The 18,062-nt window shown below is 44.1% G+C and overlaps 1 protein-coding gene across 9 annotated transcripts in view; it reads right to left on the bottom strand.

The window, feature by feature from the left end:
- CACNA1G (calcium voltage-gated channel subunit alpha1 G) overlaps nt 1-18,062 on the bottom strand; it is an 807,943-nt gene that overhangs the window by 489,145 nt on the left and 300,736 nt on the right. The gene's annotated exons all lie outside the window — the stretch shown is intronic.

The raw sequence follows: 18,062 nt of genomic DNA, 5'->3' as shown, positions 1-18,062 counted from the left end.
ACATCATTTTTTTTTCTCACCACTACAGATATGCTCCAGTAAATCGAATCACACAGGATTACTGGTTTGGTATCACTTTATTTATTTCACATAGTTAGCAGCAGCTTTGTTTTCAACTCCTGGTCCTGAAGAAAGTCCTGATACTTATATAGATCGCAGAGGCTGAAATATGTCGACCGTCTTCCATTTTTTCCAGTTTAAATCCACACTGCTATTTGCACTGCTTTTTTAATCCTACCAGTGTGAGCAAGTTAATAAAGAGTTCTTTTGCCCCCACTAGGTAGTTTTAACTCACTTTTCTATCACATCAAGCTCTCATATTAGTGCGCTGCATCCTCACTACACTAGTGATTCACATATGAGTTTTTAGTACCCTCTACAACCATCTCTTAAAACATCCCACAGCTCCTTCCTCACAGTGAGGGAGTTGTAGCCCTCAGTGGTGACTAGGTTGCCACTGGGAGGAGAAGCCCATATGATGAAGTATGCCACCTATGGTGGGTGAGGGCATTCGTCCTGAAAGGGATTGCTCCCCTTTGGGGCTTTGTCTGTGAGACACGTTATTCCTCCTTTTTGAAACTGAAATCATGCTAGCATAGACCCGAGTCGTTTATGGTGCTATTATTGCATTGGAAAAGGGGATATTCTACTCGCTGGTCTCTAAATTTTCTCCCTAGGACCCTCTCTTCTTGTTGTTTGTGTCATGGTTTTGAAACCCCCACAAGAGAAAGCCTCTACACACCACTGAGAAGAAACATTTCTGGTATCTTCCTGTAAGAACACTTCATTAAGGCAGTCAAATGCTGTGGAAGAGTTCAATATCTAGACTCCTTTGCACTGTAGGCGGTAGATTATCTATATGCGGGTCTCCTCAAATCTGGAATTCACTGTAGATGACATGAAACAGCTGCCCTCAATGATAAGATTCTGATGGCTCTCAAAACCCTCCTGTTTGAGCTCCAATTGTCATCAGGTGTTCAGCCAGTGATTGCACAGAAGTCCACTGCACATTCTCTGTTTTCATTTGTGGAGCACATTGTAAAATAGATAAGTAGGTCCGGGCAAGATTTAAATTATGCTAGTGTAATTCGCATAATATTGGCCAGGCTAACCTCCTTATTAAAGGATCATGCCTTTCAGGTGATATCTCCACTATTTAATTCTACTAAGCGTATGCTGGAGTTCAGGTTCCTGCATTGCACAGCCTTAAGCCCAACTGTTTTAACATTTATGTGAGACAACTAGCAAAAGTTGTGAAATGTTTTGGGATATCGCTGGTCTCATATGCTGATGACACAGAGCTTATTCTATCTTGGTCTACTTGGGAAAAGAAGAGTCTGGACGATTTTAAGAACTCCATGTCTGCCGTGGCAAAATGGATGGATTCAAACTTCTTGAAGTTGAAGGCTAATAAAACAGATGTTCTCCTTTTAGAAAAACATTTGCAAGAATGGGGCATCTAACTAGTGGACCAAATAGATGGGGGAGCCTCCTGAGACGAAAGCAATTACTAAAAGCTTGGGTGTGGGGATAGATGACAATCTATCTTTCGAGCCTCAAGTCAAAGCCCTGACATCTGGCTGCTTTAGATAAAATTATAGATCTGGAGCAACGCAACTCACCAGAATGTGAACTCCTGTTGTTCGCTATACTTGTGTTTTTGGAGCTATTTTGTTAGCGCAAAATCCGTCCTCAAACCCAAAATTGACTGAAGGATTTATTTTGTGCTAATATTTAGCACCAAATGCCAGATTTGAATTTTGTAGAATTGCATATATTTTTGTGAAATTTTCTGTAAATTTCACATAATTATGCAAAAGCAAATTACATGAATTTCACACACCCCTAGAAATATGTAAATATATAAATAAACTAACTTTTGAAAAATGAAGACTTTTATGACATTGTATATCTAGGGTTTACGTCTTCTGTGGTAGTCATTTCTGGGTTGTTAAATATCACCACAGGTTGTTCATTTTCACATCAGTCATGGTGAGGAGCAGGGCAGATGGTGGTAGAAAATGGCAGGAGGTGAGGAGTGGTCAGATACAGAATAGTTGTATTGCAGGATATAATTTCAGGAGTTTTTCATTTAGGGCTCAGTCTTAAGTTAAGATGAGCAATAATGTACAATGCAGATGTTATTTGCTTTCTTTCTACACTGTATACTGAGGACAAAATGGAGTAGAGAAGATAATATGCAGCTCTGAAAAGGTCAACTTAATGTAATTGTATCAAATCTTTTGCAATGCAGTTTAACAACAGACTGGATAAGATCTCACTGCCCTGAGGTAACTGATGCATCGAAAATACAGATGGTTCATATTGTTCCCACTGGATGAATGCATCTGGCATAATTCTAAGCCCACTTTCTTAAACTTTGGATGGATTTTATACCTCACTTGCTCTGCAGCCCCGATCTAGGTCTCATCTTCCTTCGGTTTCCTCTGTTTCTTGCACAGTGTTCTACAAAATCTTCCATCACTTCCATGCAATCTCAGCCCTCTCCCAGGGCAGCAAGATCCCATTCAAGCTCTAATGACCTATCACAGAATGTTGTGCCAACTACTAGGCAGGTTCTAGGTAAGGTTACTGCTACAGATTATATCCGGGTTATACTGAAAATATGCATTAAACATCTTCAATACAGACACTGCTCCATTTCACTCTCCACCCACCAGTGTTCGATTTCCTTACACGGTAAATACCTATGTCATTTCTCTGCAGTATACCCCACCTTCCGTTTCCAGTAATGAGGTCAGTGTCCATCAACCTAGGCACACCCAGTTTGCATTCATTCATTTGGTGCGCCAAAGGCATCGCCTTCAACGTGGCTGGTGAGAGTTTTTGTTGGAAGTTGTTGAATTGTCTAAAGGGAGAATGTTTTTTTTCATGCCACACTAGTGACATTTTAGAATATGATTTATCAATCGATGCAACAAATGTAGGAATCCGAATGACATAAAAAGGTTTTTGGCTTTGCCAAATTCATTTCTGAAGATGCTTACTTCTTCAGTTTGCTAAATAATGGTATTCTTTCATAGCAACCTCTCCTTTACTCTCCAAGTCAAGGCAGCCATCAGGAACACATTCCTCTATCTGCAAATTTCACTAGCTATTGTCACATTGATATGCCTCCATCACAAAATCACTTTCATTCTGACAGTGGTGATCTTGAGACTTAACCACCATAAAGTCGTATTGACAAAATTCCTGGATAAGGAACATTTCACAGACCATAAAGTGCAGAACCACACCCCCAGACTAATGGGGCTTGCAAAGCCACAATCGCCTGAATCCATCCTTGAAATTTCTACACTGACTATCCACCAACTGAAGGTGATACTGTGCTAGAATGAATAGCTCCTCCAAGGTTAGAGAAACGGATGTTCGCCGTGGTCTTTGTGATAATGTGATGTAGTGATACTGTAATATCACGCAGAATGGTGGCAGGAGAATGTTCTAGGGCAAAAGGTAAAGGTGCTTTCAAGGGATTACAGGGCAGTTAAGCCAGGGAATGGGAGAAGGATACAGCACAATATATGAGCTCAAATAAATATATTTTAACTACTTACTACGTCTCCTGAGCATTTTCTGATTCGTTACAATGGCGACAAAGGAGAAGACTCACAATTATGACTTACAGTAAGCTGGGCAAACAAAGAGGAAACCATGAAACCGCCTTGTTCGACGAGAGAAAGAGTAACCTGAGGCTGTTTGTCTGGCCACATCGACTGCGATAAAGGTTTAGGAAAATGCGGGCTAAACAGCGGCTGCGCAATGAAAGGAAAGCAAGCAGTGATTGTCTTTTCCTCATTTTTATAACAATTGTAATTTTAATGAGATCCTTGTAACAAGTGATTAAATATTGTATGTTTGTACTGTACAAATGTGGTTTTTATACCTTGTGATATTTGAGATGTGAAAAATAAATATTATTTTGTACTTTTTAATTACCTTGTGGTTACACTAATTTGACACATATAACATAAAAATGCCTTATATTTAATTATTGCCTAGGAAGTTATTGTTTCATTGTGTTAAGCAAGCAGTGAGTGCCAGTCTATTTCAAAGAGAAGGGCAGCTGTGTGCCAAGCGCATGCCCAAAATGAAATGAGGGCATTCTGAGTGCCATTTCACAGTCAGGCAGTCTCAGCAAAAGTGCGCATCTGGGTAATTGTTGAGTTAAAAGATACGCTAAGCGTAAAAACAAGTTGATTAACCCATCTGAGAAGAGACGCCTGTGAACTCATGAGATTTTACACAAATCTCTGTGGCCATTTTAAAATCAGACATACATTTATAAAATATAAAATAGTATTGCAGAAGGCCATTTTTAAGTCCTGCAAAAAGGAAAACAAGTTAAAAAAAAAGAGGAATCAGGAAAGTTCAATTGCTTAACAAATTAAATAAACAAATACAAACAAAGACATCAGGAAGAAGTAAAAGTCATGCCAACTGAAGATACAAGCAGTGAAGTAACAGTAAATATGAATTCAGAAATATATAATGAAGATATGTCAGGAAGTGTTTCAAGTACAATTTTTAGAAGACCTTTTGACATATCAGATCAACCAAATGTTGCTCAGAGGTGGGAGAAATGGAGAAGATTTGATTTTTTTTTAAATGCAACATGTAAAAAATACACTGATAAACAAGCAAAATAATTGTTGCTTAATCTTGTGGGAGATGATGTGGAAGATTTGAAACTTACATTTCCTGAACAAGAACGAAATACAAATAAAGGGCTCACCAAATGCTGAAATGATAAATTTGATCCACAAAGAAATTCAGACTTCAAAAGCTATAATTTGAATATGGTGTTTAAGAAGGAAAATGAAACAATGGATGAATATGTCACAAGGTTAAAAAAATTAGTTACTTTTAGTGAGATTAACAGATTTAGCAATGAAGAAGCCATACAGCTGAGAGTGATAAAAGGTTGTAATTTTGTGAAATTTAGGAAAAAGCTTCTAGAGAAAACTTATGATTTACAAGAGTGTCTACGCATGGCTAGAACAGAAATGCAAGCTCGGAAACATGCTACAAACATGGAAGAATAAAAACTATAGAACAAGTAAGGCAAATGCCCAAGAAAAGTAAAGGTGGAGAAATAATTGACCACAAAACAAAGAAAGAAGACTATGTTACAGGTGTGGTTTTCATTTTCCGCATCAGCGAACCTATCCACCGGTTGGACAGCAATGTAAAGAATGTGGAAGGCAGAATCATTTTGCATGTGTATGCAGGTTTAAAAAAGAAAAGAAAGAAACCTGGACCAAAAAGGAAAATTGGAATAAGCAGACTATTTTAGACACCAAGAAAAAGACTGGAAACACAAAGTATGTAAGACAAATGGAAGGTATTGAAGAGGATTCTGAGGAAGAACCTGAGCAATATGAAAGACTTTACATGATGCAGGAAGAAAGTGAAGTTCAACAGCTTAATATGATAAAAAGGGAAAATACAAAGAAAACAGTATCTTTGGATTTAATGGTTGGTCTCCCAAAAAGTTCCATTTGTTCTGGCTAGAGGAGCGAAGTGCACCATAATGTGCATAACAGAATATATGAAAATGAAAGAACAACCCTCTTTAAGTCCATCAAATGTCAGTGGTTTTCAATGTGGAGCTAAGCATCCTTTTTCTTGTTTAGGGAAATTTGAAGAAACACTGCGGTATGGAGATGCAATTAGCAAAGAAAAAATACATGTTTTAAAAGGTGAAGTTCCAGGACTGTGTTTATAAAGTAATGTTACTGCTCAGGTTATGGGTTTATTAGCAATGAAATGTAATATAATGATGGATCATCCAGTGCTGAAAAAGTATCCAGAGTTGTTCAGTGGATTAGGCAAGCTATAGATAGAGCAATTATCATGCACATAAATGAAGCAGTGAATCCAGTGGCACAAACACATAGAAGAGTTCCAATCCACAGGCAAGCAAAGGTAGAGAAAGATGAAATCATTACAACACGATATAATTGAAGAAGTAACAGGTCCAGCACCATGGGTGTCACCCACTGTGATCGTTCCAAAGAAAGACACTGAGGACATTAGGATCTGTGTTCATATGAGGATTCCTAATACAGCAATTCAAGGAGAAAGATATTTAGATCCTCATTAAAATTATATGATTAGTAGTATCAATGGTGTTGTTGTCTTTTCAAAATTAGATCTATGTAAAGGATATCATCAACTAAAAATTGATAATAAGTCAAGATAAATCACAACTTTCTCTACGCATATAAGACTATTTCGGTATAAAAGATTACATTTCGGAATATGTTCAGCAGCTGAGATTTTCCAGGAAATCATAAAAAAAGCATAATGCAAGAAAAAAATACTATGAACTATAATGACAATATTTTAGTTTTTGGTCAAAAACAGGAAGAACATGACCAGGCATTGGATGGAGTATGTCAACAACTTCAGTTAGCTCGGTTGACACTCAATATAAAAAAAAGTGAAATAAACAAACCGGAGTTGACATTTTTTGGGCATATATTTTCCCGTGAGGGAATAAGGCCAGACCCTATCAAAGTAGTGGCTCTAAATGCAATACTCAAGCCTACAGATGGGACAGAGTTGAGATCGTTTCTAGGAAGGCTAGTTATTGCACATGATTTGTGAAAAGGTTTGCAAATATGAGCTCGCCACTCAGGGATTTAAGAAAGAAAGGATAAAGGTTTTGTTGGAATACTAAATGTGAGCATGCTTTTAAAGAAATAAAACACGAGATAGCAACTGCAGCTAATTTAAATTTAAAATACTTCAACCCGGATTTGTGTACAGTTGGTGGTGGATGCCAGCCCTGTAGGGCTGGGTGCAATTTTGGTACAGCATAAACCTGGGAGGGAAACTCTTAGATATGTGATTTCTCATGTCAATAAGAGTTTATCTGATGTGTAATAAAGATACACTCAACCAGAAAAAGAAAGTTTGGTGGTTGTCTGGGCCTCTGATCATTATCATGATTTTATATATGGAAAGCTGTTTGTAATTATAACAGATCATCAAGCTCTCACTTGTATCTGTGGAAATCCAAAAACAAAATGCCGCCAAGGATTGAAAGATGGGGAATGAGACTAATGTATTATGATTTTAGAATCATTCATAAACCAGGAAAGAAATATAATCCAGTGGATTATTTGTCTAGACACCCATTTAAAACAGCGATAAAACAGCAGTTAGAGCCAGAGGAATATATATGTTTCATAATCAAATGTGCAATACCAGGAATTATTACATAAAAGGGTTGGTTGAAGCAATGCGAACAGATGACACTATTCAGGAAGTAAAGAGAATTATACATGAAAATATTTGGAGATTAATAAACAGTGCAACTCGATTTTAACCGAACATAAGAAAACATGATATATTAGCGTTTCTTAAACATACACTCAGAGCTAACTGTGGCTTCATGTGGAATACTTCCAAGAAGTAATAAACAAATTATAGCAGCAAGTTTACAATGCTGTATCATTGATCTGCCACATGAAAGTCATAGAGGTATTTCTGCTACAAAAAATGTATTTTGAGAGAAATTATGGCTTCCCAGATTAGACAGTCAGGTAGAAGTGGTTCTGTCCTTTTATTTATGTCAATGTAGTTCTAAAGAAAAGGAGATGGAAGAGCTACATTTGTCTGAATTACCAAATGCCATAAGGTCTAATATAGCAGCAGATTTCTATGGGCCATTGGGCTTGGGATATTATCTGTTAGCAATAATAGATTAATATTATAGGTTCCCTATTGTGAAGGTGGTGTCGTCAACATTATATCAGTGATACTTCCGGTTCATGATGAAATATTCTCTACTTGGGGAATACTGAATATTGTGAAAACGGACAATGAGCCATTTAATGGAAATTAATTTTAAAAATCATCAATAATTTGGGAATTGTACGTAGGAGAATAACTCTAATGTGGCCTCAAGCAAATGGAATGGTAGAAAGGTTAATGGTGACTATTAAGAAGGCTGTGTAGAGAGCAAAACCTTTGCATATATATAAATCAGGAATTATGTCAAGTTTTGTGAGATTACAGAAATACTCCTCATGTGTCAACTATAAAATGTCCTTCAGACTTAATGCTTAGTCAATCAAGACAAACTCATTTCCAACATATGTCGCTGGATCCACCAAAGTATCATGAAGAAATAATGCAGAGAGATAAAGAAGCGAAGAACAAAACAAAATATTATGCAGAAAGCAGAAGAAATTGTCGAAACCACGAATATCAAATAGGTGATTTAGTATTAGCTCGCCAACAACTGATAAGGAAATAGCAAAGCAGATTTCACCCTATACTACAAAAATAACAAAGGTTCAAGGAACTGCATTAACAGCGAAAGATGACAGCAGAGTAATAACAAGAAACAAGACTTTTATTTAGAAAACTCAAACAAAGCAGTGGACAGGAAAATATTCAATTGAATATTCAACAAGATAAGCAGATGCTCAGAAAATCTGAAACAATTTCAAGAAAAACTGAAGGGTTGCTTGAACATTGCTGAATTATTGTGTTTTTTCTCTCTTTTTTCTTTTTCTTTTCTTGATTTCTTCTATTCGCTATGTTATTTTTAAAAAAAGGGGGCATGGGGGAGAAATGTGATAATGTGACGTAGTGATACTGTGATGTCACGCAGAATGGCAGAGGGAGAATGTCTTGGGTGGAAGGTAAAGGTGCTTTCCAGGGATTATAGGGCAGTTAAGCCAGGGAATGAGTGATGGATACCGCACAATACATGAGTTCCAATAAATATATTTTTTAACTACTTGGTACACCTCCTGAGTATGTCCTGACTCGTTACAAGAAGGTCTTTGTGCCCTAACAGCCCCGGATACCTGATATTGGAGCCTTGGAAATAACTTGTGATGCACTCAACAATATTTAGAAAATATGAGGCACATTCTCTCTCCTTTATGGTTCACCAGTCTAGAATGTCCTACCTGTACATCTGTGATGAGAAGAAGGTTTGTTAGCATTTTGCCGAGGCCTGATGTCCGGCCACTTTCAATAGGCGTATGGCTTATATTGACACTGCACACTTTTAGGCCTCATCTTACTTTTGCACTGCCTAGTTTACCTCGCTACTAAGGTTAGAATACTGATCTGATCCCAGAGCATGAACTTTGTCACCTGCCAATCTGCTGGTTGGCATATGACACTCTGCGAACCGCTCCTAAGACGTCCTACCTCTACCAGGTCCTGTTCACTGCAGTATTAACCTCTGGCCCTTCTACCTGGCACAACCATTGCTGATGTGTGTGCTGTCAACATTTCACTTGATTTAGGTCCTACCTGTTGCATCTGCTCTCATTCTATGTATCGCATCCCCACAAAGCACTTTGAGGTAGCCCCCATAAAGCATGCAGTGCTTTTTAAAATCCAGACATTAAGTGATAGTGATGAATGACATTTTGCAAAAAACATAGTATTTTTAAGGTCAACACAATCTGTAGAGGGGGCGTGGCTTAACCAGCCATAATGGCGGACGCGTTTCCCTGAGGCTCTGCTCACGGGTTCAACAAGCGTCATCCATCTGCCAAGTAGGGGCTCATGCTGAGTCCACGGACTGATCCAGCACCAATTGGCACTGTAGCGGAGAGGCAACGAGAGAGCGAATAACTGGACTCAGGCAGCCGCGCGGGTGGAGCCCCATGACCTCTAGATGGCGACTGCCCGTCATTCACCGGAGGTGGCCGGAGAGTGCTGTTGGGCTTCAGGGACATAGCACCACGACAGGAACAACCCATCAGCAACAGCGAACAGGTGACACACACTCAGCCCCTGTGCAAGGTGAAGAGGGACAGGCAGCAGCAGATTCGCCGCAGTGGGTGTACGAAGACCACGCTTTGGGGACCGAGCGCGAACAAAGGCCTGACCCCTCGTCCCGGCCGGAGCAGACCGTGATGGTCACCAAGTGAGTCCCGCGGAGCCGGTAGCAGGGACTGAACAGTGGGAACGGCCTTAACAACACCGAGCGGCTCAGAGACCCCTGACTGAAACCAATCCTCAATGAAGAAGATGCTCAAGGCCAAGTAAGCAGCGAGGTCACAGCTGGGTACCGAGGAGCCATACGGCCTGCAACCAACCGGTGAGTCCCAGACTCTCCCCCGGCCTCTCCCTATACCCCCCAACCTCAATCATAAGGGGGACTCGAGGCCAAATGGAAAACGGACACCGGGGGACCCTGGAGGGGGGCCCACAGGAACTCGAATGTCGCGGAAGAAGGAGGGAAGGCAGAACCCTCGGCTTCCGACAACCGACATCTAACATCCGCCCCAAAAGGCAAGGCCAAAACCGCCAAAACACCGTAACCACTGTCAGATCAGGCACCAGTAGGCCCCTGAAGACTACCGCCACCAGGGGAGGGCCAACAGGGCGAGGAAAGCGGGACCTCAGTCATCCGACTACAGGCCTAATGCCCAACCGCCGAACTGGGACAAACCAGATGTGCTGGGCCCCCGACGGGGGTGCGTAGCACCAGAAGCAAATAAGGAACAGGTGCTGCATTTCCCCATCCTCCCCTCTTTCAACTGTGCCCACACACAGTGGGGAACACCATACACTCGCACCAGACAGAGAGAGGAACGCACCCAGGGCTCTCGACAACACGGAGAGAATCCAGCTGTGAGCCCACAAAATAGTGGGGGAGAACCCCACTACCCATGGTCACTGGGGTGAACGATCTCCCAGGCCCAAGCTACCCAAAGTGACCGACTGCCACCCACCGGTAGCCCGCCATTGCCTGAACAAAGGCCGCAAACAGGACATCACAGAAGCCTCGCGCCCGCAGACAGCGGAGAACTGCAGCCGCGCCACCTGCATGCGACCATGGAATGTCCAAAGGTGACTGGCGGACCCCAGCCTCTAAGCTCGACACGAACTAAGTCCCCAAACCCGGGTGCCCAAGCTACGGACACAGACTCCAACTCCGCCATGTCGGACAAACTCAATAGGGTCCTGGTGGCCATAGAACACTCTCGAGTCACCATTGAGGAGCGCTTCAGCACTTTAGCCACTGGCCTCAATCTACTGTGAGACGACCACCAGATATTGGCAGACAAAGTGGCGGAGGGAGAAAAAGACCTCTCCCCATTACAACCCCAGGCAAAAGCACAACAGGACTCCATGAAAGATCTGCAGGCCAGGGTAGCGATACTGGAAGAGAAATCAGATGACCTGGAAGGACGCTCCAGGCGCAGCAACCTGCGCATACTGAATCTGCCAGAAGGGTTGGAAGGGAAAGATCCTATTGGGTACACGGAAGCCTGGCTCATATCATTCACACCAAGCGAGGAGCTAACCGCCTTTTTCTCAGTCGAGAGAGCGCACCGTATGCCAGCAAGACGCCCACCCCTGCGGCCCCACGACCTCTGCTAGTCAAACTCCCGCACTTCCGTGACAGAGACAGCATACTCTGAGACACCAGGCAGAACAGCCCCATCACAGTGGAAGACAAATAGGTCATGCTCTTCCCGGACTACTCCAAGGCAGTACAATGACGTAGGTCATCATTCCTGGAAGTAAAAAGGATACTGCAAGACAAAAATGTTCAATACTCTGTGCTATTCCCTGTACGGCTCCAAGTCATCCACGAGACCACAATCTTCTTCACAGACCTGAAGGAAGCCCTAGACTGGCTAGAGATGAACCTACAAACTAGGCTAAACCAGAGGAATACCCGAAAACACCAACCAAATGCACCTAGATCCCCAGGGTGGAGGGTAAAGGGCGCCCAAAGTCGATAAGGAATACAACTGCAAAATAAGACTCTGAAGTCTCCGAACTTAGTGCAAATAATAGCGGAACGGCAAAAGGCTCTACAAGCAGCAGCCGAACTGGGAGCGAACCTCTCAGCATCAGACAATGAAGATGGTTCCCACATCTTCACGCCCAAAGAAAACCTCAACGATTCAAGCAGCTCCGATGGGAACTCAGAGACTTTGCCAACAGTCACCCCGCAAACAGCGGACACACTCTTATAGACATCATGTTAACGACTCACATATTGAGGCCCCACACTAGCAGCTCTCCAACACCATGACCGCTGCCACCCAACACATGTCACGGATAGCCGCGATACAGGATCAGTCGCACCCAAGGCCCCTGCAGGTCACACACGCAGACCCATAGGGCCAGCATCCCCTCCAAACAGGACCCTCGGACCCATACGCGAGCCGGACTCACCCCCTCACGAAACACTAGTTTGGATATGCTGTCCATTGCTGCACATCCCAAGTATTGGGTCTTTAGCCCATAACAGTTACGGTTCAATCCTACGCTACACCCTAACCCCACACCCACCCTGGAACATAGGGCTACTACACTCACCGATACACCCAGGCCATTCACAAGGCACATTTGCTTTCAACCAAGGGACTCCAGCCTGGACACCCCAGTCCCCTTCCCCCCATTGCACAAACCCCCTATGATGCCCATGACAGATATTACATTTCTCACTCTAAACGCCTGTGGCATACACACCGCTCGGAAGCGTTACACTATCCACGCATACATCAAGCGTCACCAAGCAGAGATCATACTCAAAAAACTTCAAAAGCGATGCCGGGGTACCTTCTGCGCTACTACATACTCGTTATACGCACGAGGGTAGCTAATATGGCTTAGGACAGGTATTCCCTTTTAAGAGACCAGCAGGAAGGTAGACACTGAGGGAAGGTACAAATTGCTAGAAGGTCTATTGGATGGCCAACCAGTGCTAATCTGCAGTATCTATGCACCCAATACAGAGCAAGCAGTGTTCTGGGAGACCTTATCTAAAAGCTTGGCACAATTTACCACCTCACCATGGATCTTAGGTGGGGATTTTAACTGCACACTAGACCTCAATCTAGAGAGATCCCACCCTTCCATCCTGACCTCACACATCCAAGCGCAAACAGCCCGCTTGCGCGCATGGTCAAGCCACTGGTCGTTAGCAGACGCCTGGCGGCACACACACCCGACAGCTAAACTCTACTCTTTCCACTCCATCCCCCACAACCTACGGGTAAGACTGGACCGGTTACTATGCACACCCACAATTCTCCCCATGATCCAACACTCGGACTACCTGGGCAGGGTACTTTTGTACCAGAATGCACACGTTGTTACCCTCAGATGGCACCCTCCCATACCGCCATTTAAGGTGGTCATGAGAGGAGCCTGCACTAGGACATTCAAGGGAGTGCGAAAACCTCTAGAGCAGACAATACAAACGACAGAACTATGCCTAGCAAGGTTGTCCAAAGACGCAGACATAAGCGCGATTCCCCTCACACAATTTACAGAAGCTAAGATCAAGTATGCAGAGGCCTGCTCAGAACTGCACAGATACAACTTCCGCGCATACGCCGCTAGAACCCACAGAGAGGGGGGCACTGAGCCGGGACCCTACTAGCCTGGCTAATCCGGCAGAACCAAGACACACAACTTATCACCAGCATCACAAACTCAGCAGGCGCTATCACCTATACACAAGCAGAGATCCTGCAAGCCTTTCATGAGTACTATGCAGAACTAAATAGGGAACCGATGCCAGGTAGAGAGGAGCACATAAACAAGATCCTGCACCCCATCACCATGACACGGCTGACCACCTCCGACAGGACCTCCCTAGATGAAGCGATCACACCGACAGAAATCAAAAATGCGATCCACAACCTTGCCAAATACAAAGCTCCCAGCCACGAGGCTTTCCATTAGAATACTACAGCACCTTCTCTTCTCAGCTAGCCCGAAGCTAGACATAGTTTGCAAAGCAGCCCTGGAGACCGGAGAACTTTCTCAGTCCATGCGCAAATCCACATTGGTAACTTTCCCTAAACCAGACCGTTACCGCTTGCTCAGGTCATCGTACCGGCCAATCACACTGCTCACAGCAGACTGCAAAATATTAGCCAAGATCCTAGTGGACAGGGTCATAGGGGCACTCCCCAAAATTGTACACCCTGACCGATGTGGATTCGTACCCGAAAGAAACACGTCACAGAACATCCGCAGGCTCTTCCATGTCCAGGATGGGGTGCAGGGCTGTTTCCCACAAGCGGCCTGCCTCATATTGGATCTTGAAAAAGCCTTCAAAACCTTGGCATGGCAGTACCTGTTCGTGGTCCTACGGTGGGTGGGGGTCGGTCCCAAACTCACGGCACACATCAAACTGCTGTACACCGGCCTTACGTCTCGGGTCCGCATCGGCTGACATATCTCACCTCCTCTTCAGGTGACCCGTGGGACACGCCAAGGGTGCCCATTATCCCCCCTATTATTCGCCCTTGCAATGGAGCCACTATCAATCAGGTTCAGGGAGGGAGGTGAATACTGGGGCATCCCATTAGAGTGCCGCACCACAGCATGTCACCATACGTGGACAACCTCCTAATGTACATTAGGGTCATCACCATGGACCTCTCTCCCCTCTGGGCTCACACTGGATGACTTTGGGAAGGCAGCGGGACTGAGAGTGAACTGGGGAAATTCTACCATCTACCCCCTCCACCCGGACGCCTCCTGCGGGAAATAAATGCTGGGGCAGTTAGGCTGGCATGGAATGGAGATGCCTCGAGATACCTGAGAATCAGGCTCTATCACTCCCTGAAAGATCTTCTCGAGGGCAACCACTACAGAGCCCTAGGAGGCATTAAAACCCATATCAATTTCTGGTGTGCACTACACCTGGCCCGCTTAGGGAAGTTGGCCTTATTGAAGATGGTGGTGGTACCCCGCCTCCTTTATTATTTCTCAAATAGCCCAGTGATCTCTCCGCAAGCCTTCTTCCGGGATTTAAACTTCTTACTAGCATCACTGCTCTGGGGGTGAGGATGCCGAAGAGTAGCCCTGGCGACACGGCAACTCCCAAGGGACTGGTGCGGGCTGGCCCCCCCATCCTTCGAGGTCTATTTTCTTGCAGCATAGCTGCAATGGCTGTCATGTTGGACAGCTGGACGCCTTCAAGAGGAAATAGACGCACAATCAGGGCCCCTGACGATCTCAACAATACACCGTATTCTTCTCCCAAGCACCAGATCGAACCCAACCCATCCCATCCAGGTGACGGTAGCCAGGTCCTGCATGTTAAGACTCCACCGCATATTCTGCAATACACCACTCTACTCCCCGCTACAGCCGTTAGCGGGTCTCCCTCAGAGGCACGGCATTACACGTCCAAGGACATGCATGTCTGGACAGAATACGCATTCACAGAAGTGGAGTCTTTTTTCACAGACGAACAACGAGTCTCCTTTGAGAGTCTGACGGAGGGGAGCGGGCTCCCTGCCGGTCAGTTCCTCTTATACAGGCAAATCGTCTCTGACTGTAAAAAGACATGGAACCTGACGGACGAAGAACCAAATACACACCCCACACTACGCGCGATACTAAATATGGGCACGGGGCGCCACCTCATCACATGCATCTACAGATCCATCATAGAACTCATGGCCACACCGCTCACGCGGCTCCGAACAAAATGGGAAGAGGAATTTGGCCGTGCACTACATGATAAAGGTGGGCTGACAGCCCTAGAGCACCATAAGAAAGTATTGGGAAATCAACGCTTCAAAAATATTCAGTTTAACATATTACACCGGGCGTATCTCACACCAGCGAGACTCAAGCGATTTTACCCCGAAACACAGTTCGAATGTCCATGTTGCCACCTGCCCAGCACCACATTTGTGCACATACTCTGGACATGCCCCGCGCTGCCGTCATACTGGTCAAAAATACATACCATACTGCAAACAACCACAAGCCTGGCAGGCCTCGACACATGGGAAACTTGTGCCCTGGGTATATTCAAACGCCAGAGAAAGAAAAAAATAGAAACGCGATTCGCATTGTTAACCTTACTCCTAGCAAAACGAGTCATCACATTACATTGGTACTCACCTACAGGTCCCCCGATACAGGCATGGAGAGGGGCGGTTATAAAAATGGGGCGCAGACTGCCCTGAATCCATGTAATGGGCAGCGCTCCTCCAAAGCTTCAAACAAGCACACAGGACACCCACAGAATCCCCGGCGGCCACGCCCCACAACTCCCAGAACTTCACACAAAACATCCACGTGGAGCCCGCTCCTTCCCCTCCCCCAACCATTTACTATACCTGCAAGCGCCACAATAAGAAAGCAAGGCCCACGTGTAATCAGGGTACCGAAACCAACACGCTACCACAAGCCCTAAAGCCCATCCCCAGCTACACCTTCCAAGTTACACCCCCAGTTGGTTTCTTGGAAATAACACTCGTAGGCAATCCATATCAGCAGCAGAGATACACTGGGGATGCTCAAGAACCAAAAACTATACGATAGACCCAGGTTACTCCCAAACTTACATCCCGCATACATCAGACTCCGCACCCAAACACTCAGACAACCTAACCGTATTACACTCTGGCAACATAATGTAACTAAAAGTTGAATAATCGCAATTGATGTTGTTTCTGTATACTCTGTCTGAACCTGAAAACTCAATAAAAAGGTTTACAAAAAAAAAACAGAATCTGAATAATCTTGCAGAATGCAACAACAATTATTAACTTCTGCAGAATTTTGCAGAATCCAGAATGGAGCATTCCACTCCACCTTTGTATGCTTCTGGGGGCGCTGCTCATTTCCTAAGAGAGAGAACACAACTGCATTGGATGGTGTATAATTTATTGAAGGTGATAAATACTGAAAAGATGTATAGACGACCTAAAAAAGTCTGGCGATTGAAGATGGTTCGACAATGGGACATTATCTGGAAGGAACGGCTTCTCTTACTGAACACTGAAGACATCACAACTCCCTCAGTTTTTGAAGACAGATAGAATTATGAGTTTGGAGTGGGCTGGTGCATCCTGGCCTTTACACAAAATTAGTTTGTGGTTACCTGAGGGTCTGCCACAGAGAATGGAAATTGATGCTTTGCTGACTTTGGGCCCAGTGGAAAGTGTAGTGTTGAACCAGACCCATGTTGTCCTCCTTCCAGTGGGTTACCGCGTGGCCAGTTACTTGAGTGAAAGGAAGGAGATGTTCACAGACTGATGTACAATAATTCCTGTTAAAAAGCATGTCAGCGGCAACATGGAGCAATATTGTTTCAGAATCAACAGTTGTGCTGACTTAGGAAGAAGCTGGTCCAATATTCCTTGGAATTGCAGGATACTTTTAAAAGACTTTCTAGTTGGAGCAACGCAGTTCTTTGGTACATACTTTGAGAAGGGACACTGAAGATGTTAGAAAGCAAATATTGATATATCAATCAATCAATCAGCATTTGTATAGTGCAGCACTGTCACTTCGAGGGGTTTCTGGGCGCTGTGGGTGCTCAAACTTAAATAAAAACAAAAATGAACTATAGAAATCCTGAAATGTTTGCCCGTACAGCAGGGAGATGGGGCAGCAGCTCGAGCTGCGCTGATTCTTTTGTGAGGCCTAAAACTGGTTTGCATACCTGTGGTCCCCTGTGTAATGGCACAGGTATAGAATGCTGCATAAAATAATTTCCAGTGATGCAGTCAAGTTGAAATTCGTTGTTTTGTTGATTTAGTTCCACCTTTCCTGTGGCTCGTAAGCTTGACAAACACTTTCAAAGGGATTTGTTAAAACTGTGTCTTTAGGACAGGGAACAGCAAGTTCTCTCTATGTCAGGTCACCCGGCCGTGACAACCCTCACTCCTCTCTTTTATGACTCATATTTTGGTGATGTGGTTTGCCAGAGAAGATGGTATCTGACAGAAGGACACGGTGCTTGTCACATGTTGGCCAGCGTCTGCTTTGACACCTGCTTTCCAACATTTCTAAACAGGTTGATGGCTCGATGGATAGCACATGCGTTGTGTTGTAGAACGTGTACTGCTACAGTATTGATTTTTGGGAACATTAGTTTGAACTTTTACCTTTGGCAGAGTGCACACACACAGAGGCTCGGTACCATTGCACAGCACGTTGAGACCAGAGCGGTCCGAGAAAATTTAGGGGAGGGGTGTTTACTGCGATCCCTACCCAAATCCCTGTTTGCTCACTGGCTCGTGTCGTACACTAGAACCAAGTCTAAATCTCCACCCATA

The sequence above is a fragment of the Triturus cristatus genome, chromosome 7 (assembly GCF_964204655.1).
Source record: "Triturus cristatus chromosome 7, aTriCri1.1, whole genome shotgun sequence".
NCBI classification, from domain to species: Eukaryota; Metazoa; Chordata; class Amphibia; order Caudata; family Salamandridae; genus Triturus; species Triturus cristatus.
The sequence above is the reverse complement of the archived record's forward strand: the minus strand, read 5'-3'. Positions and strand labels throughout refer to the sequence as shown.